Genomic DNA, 9,658 nt, shown 5'->3' on the forward strand with positions numbered 1-9,658 from the left:
CAGTTCCCAAGATATTTGGGTCCTTGCTTACGCCAGAGCCTCCCTCACCCCAGAGGACAGGTGGGGTGGCTCCTTAGAGCAGTGGTGAGCCTGAGAATGGATTCCTAGACAGTGCCCATGTGATGGTGAGGCTGCTGGCCTGTTTCTCAATGAAGCTTCATGGACTTCTACAGTCTAGAATCTAGTCTGTGGTAGAAAATATCACTGGGCCTCAGGAAACTTAGCCTGAGGGCTACCTTGCCTATGTTATAGGTAACTATGGTAACAACTAACTCAATGCCATAACTGGAACCATTGAATGTGAAATAGGCTAGGCTGAGGAGAGAGCTCAGCTGGTAACGTGCTTGCCAAGCTCAATGCTCAGAAGCCATGTAAAAGGTCAGGTATGGTGGCACACCCTTGGGATTCCAGTGCTGGAAAGGCGGGCACCGGAGGATTTCTGGGGCATGCTAGCCAGCCAGCCTTGCCTAGTGTAAGCTCAAGACCAGTGAGAAACGCTGTCTCAAAAATAAGATGGGTACCATTCCTGAGGAACAACACCTTAGGTTATCTTCTAGCCTTCACATACATGTGCACATCCATGAACACACACATGCACATACATATACACACATAAATTATTGTTAAAGTGAACTCGGTACCGTGTTAGAGGAGAGCGCAGGCAGAAGTGTCCTGGCATGCTGGGAACAAATATCTCTCTGTTCCGGAATGGTCTTCCTCTGTGAGCTCAGCCCAAACCTCTGTGACCTCTCTGATTCCTCCTGTGTTTATTAACTCACACTTCAGTGGTTCCAGGCAAGAGCGGACAAAGGTCGTGTGAATAGGGATCGAATTCTGGATTACGAATTGAAAGGCATTGAAATACATCCACGCCATGTCCTCCTCAGATGTGGGACCTGCTGCCAGGCCGTGGTCCTAGAAGCAGGTTTCTCCTCAGGTCCTCCCCGTACATCCTAGAAGCCAGCCACGGATGCCCCTGCCTCCCTCGTGTCCTACCACGGCCTGCATTCCAGAGGGACCAGTCAGGGAGGTGTGGGGAGGAGCAAGCGGCTGGTTCAGGCTCTGAGTCTCTTGAACCTCTTTCCCTGAAAGAGCCTAGAGCACCCCCGAGGCATGTCCGATGCCATTTCTGGGCTGTGTGTATTGGTCTCCCATTTCCTGGTCTGTGTCTGTATACCTCAGGCTACAGCATCCGTAATGAGTCCTTACTGTCTGCCAGGCTCTGTTCTGGTGAGGTGCCTGCAATCAGCCTCTGAGATAAGAGCTCAGGGACTGAAAGCAGGCACAGCAAAATCAAGTAGCTTGCTTGGAGTCACACAGCTAGTGAGCAGCAGAGCTGGGATTCAGAGTCAGGCCAGTGAGCAAAGGTTCTTGCTGCCAAACCTAACCTCGTGAACTCAATTCTATCTATCCCTGAACCCCACAGTGGTAGGAGAGAACAAACTCCTGCTAATTGTCCTCTGGCCTATGCTTGTGCACTATGGCACGCACGCACGCATACACACACACACACACACACACACACACACACACACACACACACACACACACATCTTAGCAAATACTTGGGCCCTCAGTGGTCTCAGAACAGCTCAGTTGGTCAGACCACCAAGCTCGTGATTAACCTCAGGCAGGACCCCTGGCAATCACTTCCAGCCAGGGCCTGGCTGGAAAAGAGGGGCACCTGCTAGTTTATTGGAGGATTGGGGCAGGGAGGAAAAGGGAGTTGGCTTCTCTGATTGTTTTGAGCCTGGGTCTCTTGTATCAGTGAGTCTGGAACTCTACAGATAGTGAAAGATGACCTTGAATCGCTGATCCTTCTGCTTCCGCCTCCTGAGAGCTGTGATTATAGGCCTGCTCCACTACATCCTGTTTCTTTGTTGTAGGGCTGGAACCTAGAGCCTTTTGCATGCTGAGCAAGTACGCTACGAACCAAGTCATATCCTCAGCCCCAATTTCAGTGATGCCAATGGTGGGCTTCCTGATTTGTGTTCATGGGTATTTTATGACAAATGTATTATTTTCTCATGCATGATCATAATTTTTCTAATAATAAATTATAAGTAGTGAGTGTGTGGAATATGCAGACATGTGGGTGGGGTGAGCCCACCCATGAACTCCACAAGAAGGCACTGGGTATCCTGCTCTGTGATTCTCGCTCTTATTCCCTTGAGACAGGGTCTCACCCTGAATCTTGAGATAGGCTGGCAGGCATCAAGCTCCAGCCATCCTCCTGTCTCTGCCTCACACAGTACTGGAGTTACAGACATGTACACAGCCATACACAGCTCTTTGCATAGGTGCTAGGGATCCGGGCTCAGGCTCCGAAGCGTGCACAGCAAATACCCTGGCTCACAGTGCTGCCTCTCCAGCCCTCAGGCTCAAACTTAGTTGCTATGGTGGTGGCTTCAGGAAGTAAGACTTTTAAAGCTGATCACATCATGCATAGACTGGTCCTGTTTTCTGGCCAATGGCTGAGTATCTTAAGAGTAGGCTCCCCGGCCTGGAGAGCTAGCTCAGCAGCTAAGAGCTCTTACACAGCTCACACAGAAAGCCCTGGTTAGATTCCCAGCACCCACACAGTGGCTCCCAACCACCTGTACCTCCAGTTCCAGGGACTCTAAAGCTCTTTCCACCTCCTCAGGCATCTGTACACACGTGGTACACACAAACCCATGAAGGCACACACACACAAAAATAACAGATCGTTTTTAAAAATGCTCTCCGGGCTAGCTGTGTGTCCCTTGCTTCCAACTTGCTGTCTGGTGCGGCTTGCCAGGTGATACCTCGACACAGCTGGCCCCTGTCATGTTCTCAACTCTCCAGCTTTGCTGTGGGGGCATACACACACAAGTACACGTGGATGGAGACTACAGGTCAACATCTGGTGTCACTCCTCGGGATACCATCTAGCTTGTTTTGTTGAGCTGGCCGCACAGCAAGCCCCAGGGATCTGCCTGTCTCCATCTCCACAGTGCTGGAATTACAAGCACATGCACCACACCTGGCTTTAAAAAAAGAAACAAAAACAGGAATTACTTGTAACTATGTGTGTACGTCTGTGTGCAGGTGAGTACACATGAATAAAGGTGCCCAAGGAGGCCAGGAAGATCTCCAGTTCAAGGACAGCCTGAGCTACCAAACAGGACTTGAATCAAACAGAAAGAGGGGCTGGGAGACAGCTCAGTGATAAAAAGCACTTGTTGCTCTTGCACAGGACCAAGTCTGGTTTGCAGCACCCACATCTGGTGGCTCACAACCATGGAACTCCGCCTCCAGGGCATCTGGCACTGTCTTCTGGTCTTTGTTGGCTCCTACATAAGCATGGACATATACACACACACAATCATAATAATAAACAATGTTGAAGATAGTCATGAATCTTCTTTAAAAAGAAAATATCAAGTAAAACTCCTCATGTCCTTCAGATTTTCCCTCCAAAAAAGTAAAACAACAGCTATGAGAGTCATCTTGAGCAATTTCCTACCCTAACTTCTTCACAAGCCGTGACTAACTTGTACTCAGAAACACTGGCACGTGCAGAGTAGGGTCAGGTTCAGGACCGGTGCAGAGCCAAGCTCAGCGTCATCCCTGCAAACAGTCTATGCACTGTATGAAAGCTAAGGTTTCCTACCTTTGTGCCCTATCATAAGTCCAAATTTGTAGTTCAGGGTAGGTGTGATTTTGCTTTTAAAGCTCTTTCCCCTGACTACATGCAACAAACAAGTGGTGAAATGCAAATGAGCTGTGGGGACTGATCCCCACAATGCCTGGGAGTCAGCTCACCTTCTGTGGAATTTTCCCCATTTTCCCACAACCTCCACCACCTTATGGGAAAATTTCCTTATGGGAAATGGAATTTTGTTTTGTTTAAATTAGGTGACACACCAAGAAGATCAGTATTTTCAACTGGGGTTGCAGCTCTGTGGTAGAGAGCTTGCTTTGCAGGAGTCAGGCCCTGGGCCCCAACTCCTGCGTTATCCTCACGGTGAGTGAGGATTCTTTCCTGGGAAAACAAAACATCTACACTCACAAGGTCCCAAAGACAAACCAAAGTACAATTGTGCCAAAAGTCATCCTGGGGAACCAGTGCATTTACTGGGCTTCCTTAGGAGCATAGATGGGTTACCAACACGAGCATAGGTGACCCCAGTGCAGCTCCACTGGAACGTCTCTACCCGGCATGAGTGATGGCTTCCACACAGGGACACACTGGGCTCAGTTCAGTCAACCAGCCTACTCTAACGCCTCCCAAAGACATCCAGGCCAGTTAGGCCAAGCTTGCATACAGTGGCCGGGAGAAATGACAACAGTTTAAGGTAAGAGTCCAGTGACTGTCCCTACCCCACCCCCTTCTATGAAGGAATGTAAACAAAACCCCAAGCCCGATTAGGATGGACTCTTGGGAGCAGGCTGACTGGTGAAAGTGGTGAGTTTTTCCAAGCGAGCCTTGTTATATAACAACACCTCCCAGAAAACCAAAGTGCATAGAGAAAGGATTTTTAAAAAAAGGAGAAGAAACCAACAAAGGAGATGTCTTCTGTGGGACCCTCTAAAGACCTGGAGCAGAAAGGACTAGAATTTTTAGGACAGAAATTTCTAGAAAAAGAAGGAGGGTCTAGTTTGAAAACCAGGGAACTTCCCACAGCAAAGGAGACAAATATAGCATTTTAAAATTTATTGTTGCCGGGCGTGGTGATACACAGCTGTAATCCCAGCACTTGGGGAGGTAGAGGCAGGTGGATCTCTGTGAGTTCAAGGCCAGCCTTGTCTACAAAGCAAGTCCAGGATAGCCATGGCTACACAGAGAAACCCTGTCTCAAAAACAAACAAACAAAAAACAAATAAAAATAAAACGTATTCTTGTTTTCATTTATTTTTCAATTCAAATCGAGAGTTGGGGATATGGCTCAGTTGGTAGTGAATCTCCACACAAAGCCCTTGATTCTGTCCCCAGCAGCTTAAATCAGACATGGCGGTACACACTTGAAATCCCAGCACTCAAGAGGTGGGAACTAGAGGATCCGGAGCCCAGGATTATTGTCAGCTATGCAATGAATTTGAGGCCAACCTGAGCTACATGACACCCCATAAAATGGACTCTGAGGAAGGAGGCAACCTCCCACCCCACCCCCACACAATTTGCCAAGTCAGCATATCTCATTGAGTCTCAGACAGGAGTTTTGTTTGTTTGTTTTTGTTGTTATTGTTATTTCTCATTTCCTATCTCCACATCTCCACGGTTAGGACAGTTGGTGAAACGCCGTCAGTGGGTTCTTTTGTGATATGCTTGGTGTTACCTCCAAAGGAGGACTAAGGGAGTCCATACTGAGTCATAAGGAGCAGGGTAGTATCAGCAACTTCAAAGAAACTGTCATCGGAAGCCGACAGTACAGTGCTCTGTGAGTAATGGTCGTACAGCGCTCTCTTGGAGGGTTGGAGGTTGAGACAATCTTTTCCTGGGGGGTGGGGGGTGGGGATGTACCAGACAGGGTTTCTCTGTGTAGCCTGTCTCTACCTCCCTGAGTGCTGGGATTACAGGAAGGACTTGCACTGGATATCCTCCCGCCTCAGTTTACTGAATGCTGGGATTCCATGTGTTGGCTTCCTATCTTGTGTTTTATCTTAGAAGGAAAGATTTTTGTTTTTTAGAATGTCTTTTATTAGTTGACAGTTTTGTGCCTGTATACAATGTGTGTGGATCCTATCCACCCCCAACACCCCTTCTACTTCCCCAGGTATCCCCAAAACACCCCCGTCTCCTCTTCATGTCCTCCTCTGTTTTGTTAATAATGCCCTGAGTCCATTAGTGCTGTCTCCTGGAATGTTGATTGATCTTACTGCTGGGTCTGGTATATGTAATAAGAGCTGCTGTGGGTCCCTGGGGGCAATGTGCATGCCCTGTCCAAAAGACAGTGTTCCACAGCATTCCTTCCATACTCTGGTTCTTACATCCTTTCTGCCTTCTCTTTCATGCTGCTCTCTTCTCTGAGGCTGGAAGAGGATGTTGATACAGATGTTCCATTTAGGGCCGAGCACTGAACAGTCATTTGGTCTTAGCACTTTGGTCGATTATGAGTCTCTGTGTTAATTGCTGCTCATTGTACTTCATGGTTTTCTTTTCTTTTTGGAGGAGGGTCTTATTTACTTACACTGCTGATACTTCTACTCCTGAAGTGCTGGGATCATGGGGTCATGTCTGGGTCTCTTCTCTCCTCTTCCTCATTCTCTCTTTCTTTCTGTTGCTGAGACACAGGGCCTCACACTCCAGCACAAGTTAGGCTGACCCCACAGTGAGCCCCATGCCTCAGCTTCCTAAATGCTGGAATTACAAGAGTGAACAGTCATACTTGGCTCCCCCAGTGCTCTTGGTGGCCCAAAGCACAATCCAGTTTGCAAAGCCAGCAACATGCACAAAGTGCATTGGACAGACTACCTTAGGCATACAGGACTAGGGAAGCTGGGACTGAGCAGAGAGCTGTGAAAACAGGCTCACTAGGGCATTTTCTTCCATATATGCACAATAAACACCTATGCTCACTAAATGTAAATGATATCTTTTATCCCAGTACTTGGGAGGCAAAGGCAGGCAGATCTCTGAGTTTGAGCAAGTTCTAGGACAGCCAGGGAAACACAGAGAAACCCTGTCTTATTCCAATTTTAGTATATGTGCTGCCAAAGCGAGCACGAGAAACCCCCTGTCTCGAAAAACCAAAAACCAAACTAAACCAAAACAAAATATCCATTTTAAAAATTATTTGTTATTTATGTGTCTCTACCTTTGTATTCACACAGGTGTCTGGGTGCTCTTAGAAGCCAGTGGAGAATGTTGGATACCCTGGAGTTGGAATTAGAAGCAATTGTAATCTGGGTGATATGAGAGCTGAACCTGGGCCCTCTAGAATTGCTGCAAATGCCCTTAACCACTGCGTGGTCTCCAGAGGCTGTAAGTGATGTCTTTTAATATGAACAAGATGCTGGGTCAGGCAAGTTTCTCAGAGGTGGAGCTTTAGCCTGCACCACGTCCTGTGTCCTGTCCCCGCACCGCCTCCACGACTGCGGTAGTGCACACCTGTAATCCTAGCATTTAGGATATGGAGGCTGGAGGATCAGAAGTTCAAGTCATCCTTGGCTACATAATAGAGTTCAAGGACACTTTGAGCTCTATGTGGGAACCCATGGGGGGGGGGTAGGGAAAAAAATGCACATTTAAAAAGAAAGTGTCTAGATGGCTCTCTTTCTCTCTCTCTCCCTTACTTTAAAAAAAAAATTTGAGACAGGGTTTCTCTGTGTAGCCTTGGCTCTCCTGGCCCCAAACTCACAGAGATATGCCTGTCTCTACCTCCCAGAGTACTGGGATCACAGGCGTGTGCCACCATGCCTGGCTTCTTCCTCACTTTTTAGTTTCATGTCAAGGTGTTTTTGTAACACGGATGTCTCTGAACATGCCATCTGTCTTAGGGTTTCAGTTGCTGTGAAGAGACATCATGACCAAGGCAACTCTTATAAAGAAAAGCATTTAACTGGGGCTGGCTTATAGTTTCAGAGGTTTAGTCCATTATCATCATGGCAGAAAACATGGTGGCATGCTGGCAGGCATGGTGCTGGAGAAGGAGATGAGGGTTCTACATCTTGATCCAAAGGCAGCAGAAGGAGGTTGGATTCCACACTGGGTGGAGCTTGAATATAGGAGATCTCAAAGCCCACCCCCACAATGGCATACTTCCTCCATCTCCCTATGGGCCAAGCATTCATACACATTAATCTATGAGGGCCATACCTACCCCAACCATCACACCATCACACTCCTGCCTCTGTCTCCTAAGGTCCTGATTTATTACATTTTCTCTTTTTGGTTCATACATAGTGGCATAGCTTACTGATGAGGGCATCTTAGAATCACTGAAATATGTTATACAAGTGTGGACAGGTACAGATACTCCTATATGTTACTTTCCTCCTTGTTGAGACAAAATATCTGGCAAAAGCAATCAGAGAAAGGAATGAAGTCAGAAGAGAAGTGAAGAAGAAAGGAAGAAAGGAAGCATAAAGAAAGGAGGGAAGAAGAAGGAAGGAATAAAAAAGGAAAATGGTCCACAAGGAGAGCAACAGAACCAGAAAATTTGAACACAGGGGTCTTCCCAGAGACTCATACTTCAACCAAGTACCATGCATGGAGATAACCTAGAACCCCTGCACAGATGTAGCCCATGGCAGTTTAGTGTCCAAGTGGGTTACATAGTAATGGGAAGAGGGACTGCCTCTGACATAATCTGATTGGCCTGCTCTTTGATCACCTCCCCCTGAGGGGGGAGCAGCCTTACCAGGCACAGAAGATGACAATGCAGCCACTCCTGCTGTGATCTGATAGACTAAGATCAGAAGGAAGAAGAGGAGGACCTCCCCTATCAGTGGACTTGGGGGGGGGGGGCATGCGTGAAGAAGGGGAAGGGAGGGTGGGATTGGGAGGAGAGAAGGAAGGGGCTTATTGGGGGATACAAAGTGAATAAAGTGTAATTAATAAAAAAAAAAGGAAAATGAAAGGAAGAAGGGATAAAGGAAGGAGGAAGGAATAAGATAAAAAAGAAGGAAGAAGGAAAGAAGGGCAGGAGGAAAGGAAGTTTTATTTTGGCTCACAGTTTGAGATGACACAGTCCACCATGATGAGGAAGTCATGGTGGCAAGAGTTTCAGATATCTGGCCACTTTGTGTCCATCAGGAAATCAGGAAACAGAAAGAGGCAAATGCTGGTGCTCATTTCACTTTCATCAAGGTACCAGGCCAAGGAATAGTGGCCCCCACACCTAGGGTGCATCTCTTCACCTCAGTTAAACCAATCTAGAAACTTCCACACTGACAGTCCTAGGTGATTCTAGATCCTGTCAAATTTACAAGCAATAGTAACCATTATATCGAGTGCTCACCATAATACTTCTGCACAACACATTGAAGAACTGGACCCCTGACCCCGATGCTGCAGATATATGTTGGTGGGAGCTAGGGCCCTGGGTGGGTGAGGGTGCTGGGATCCAAAGTCACAGTGAACAGGACAGGGTCGATCCAATGGACCAAGATTAATTTCCAAACTCCCAAAGAACAGAGGAGAAATGTGGTTCCCTGGGAGCCCCAGAGTCTTGCAGAACCTAGGGTCCTTAGCTGATCTGTGGCTCAGAACATATGAGAGATGTCTGGAGAGATGTTTCACCATAAGGGCTCTTGCTGCTTTTGCAGTGAACTTGAGTTCAATTCCCAACATCCACATCAGGCAGATCACAACCAACATAACTAGTTCCAAGGGGATCTGATACCCTCATCTGGCCCTTGAAAATAAAACTGTCACTGGGAAGGGACTTGGCTTGGTTCTTTGACTGGGAGTACCTATTGCCAACATCTTCCAGCTTCTTTCTAGTTTCTCTTCTTATCAGGGAGCAGCTGGCAGGGCCTTGCTTCTCCAGGCAGACTTCACTTGCCCCGGTCCTTCCCGGCTGCACTGCCCTCAAGCCTTACTGATTCAAACAAGCTACTGAGCTTCAGCTTGGGGTTTCTCAACAATAACGTGGGACTGTGATACCCCAGGTGTGTGAGGACATGAAAGGGAAGTTTATGTCTTCCCTCCTCCTCCTCCTCCTCCTCCTCCTCCTCCTCCTCCTCCTCCTCC

This window comes from Psammomys obesus, unplaced genomic scaffold (assembly GCF_907164565.1).
Source record: "Psammomys obesus unplaced genomic scaffold, mPsaObe1.curated_primary_1811, whole genome shotgun sequence".
Classification (NCBI taxonomy): domain Eukaryota; kingdom Metazoa; phylum Chordata; class Mammalia; order Rodentia; family Muridae; genus Psammomys; species Psammomys obesus.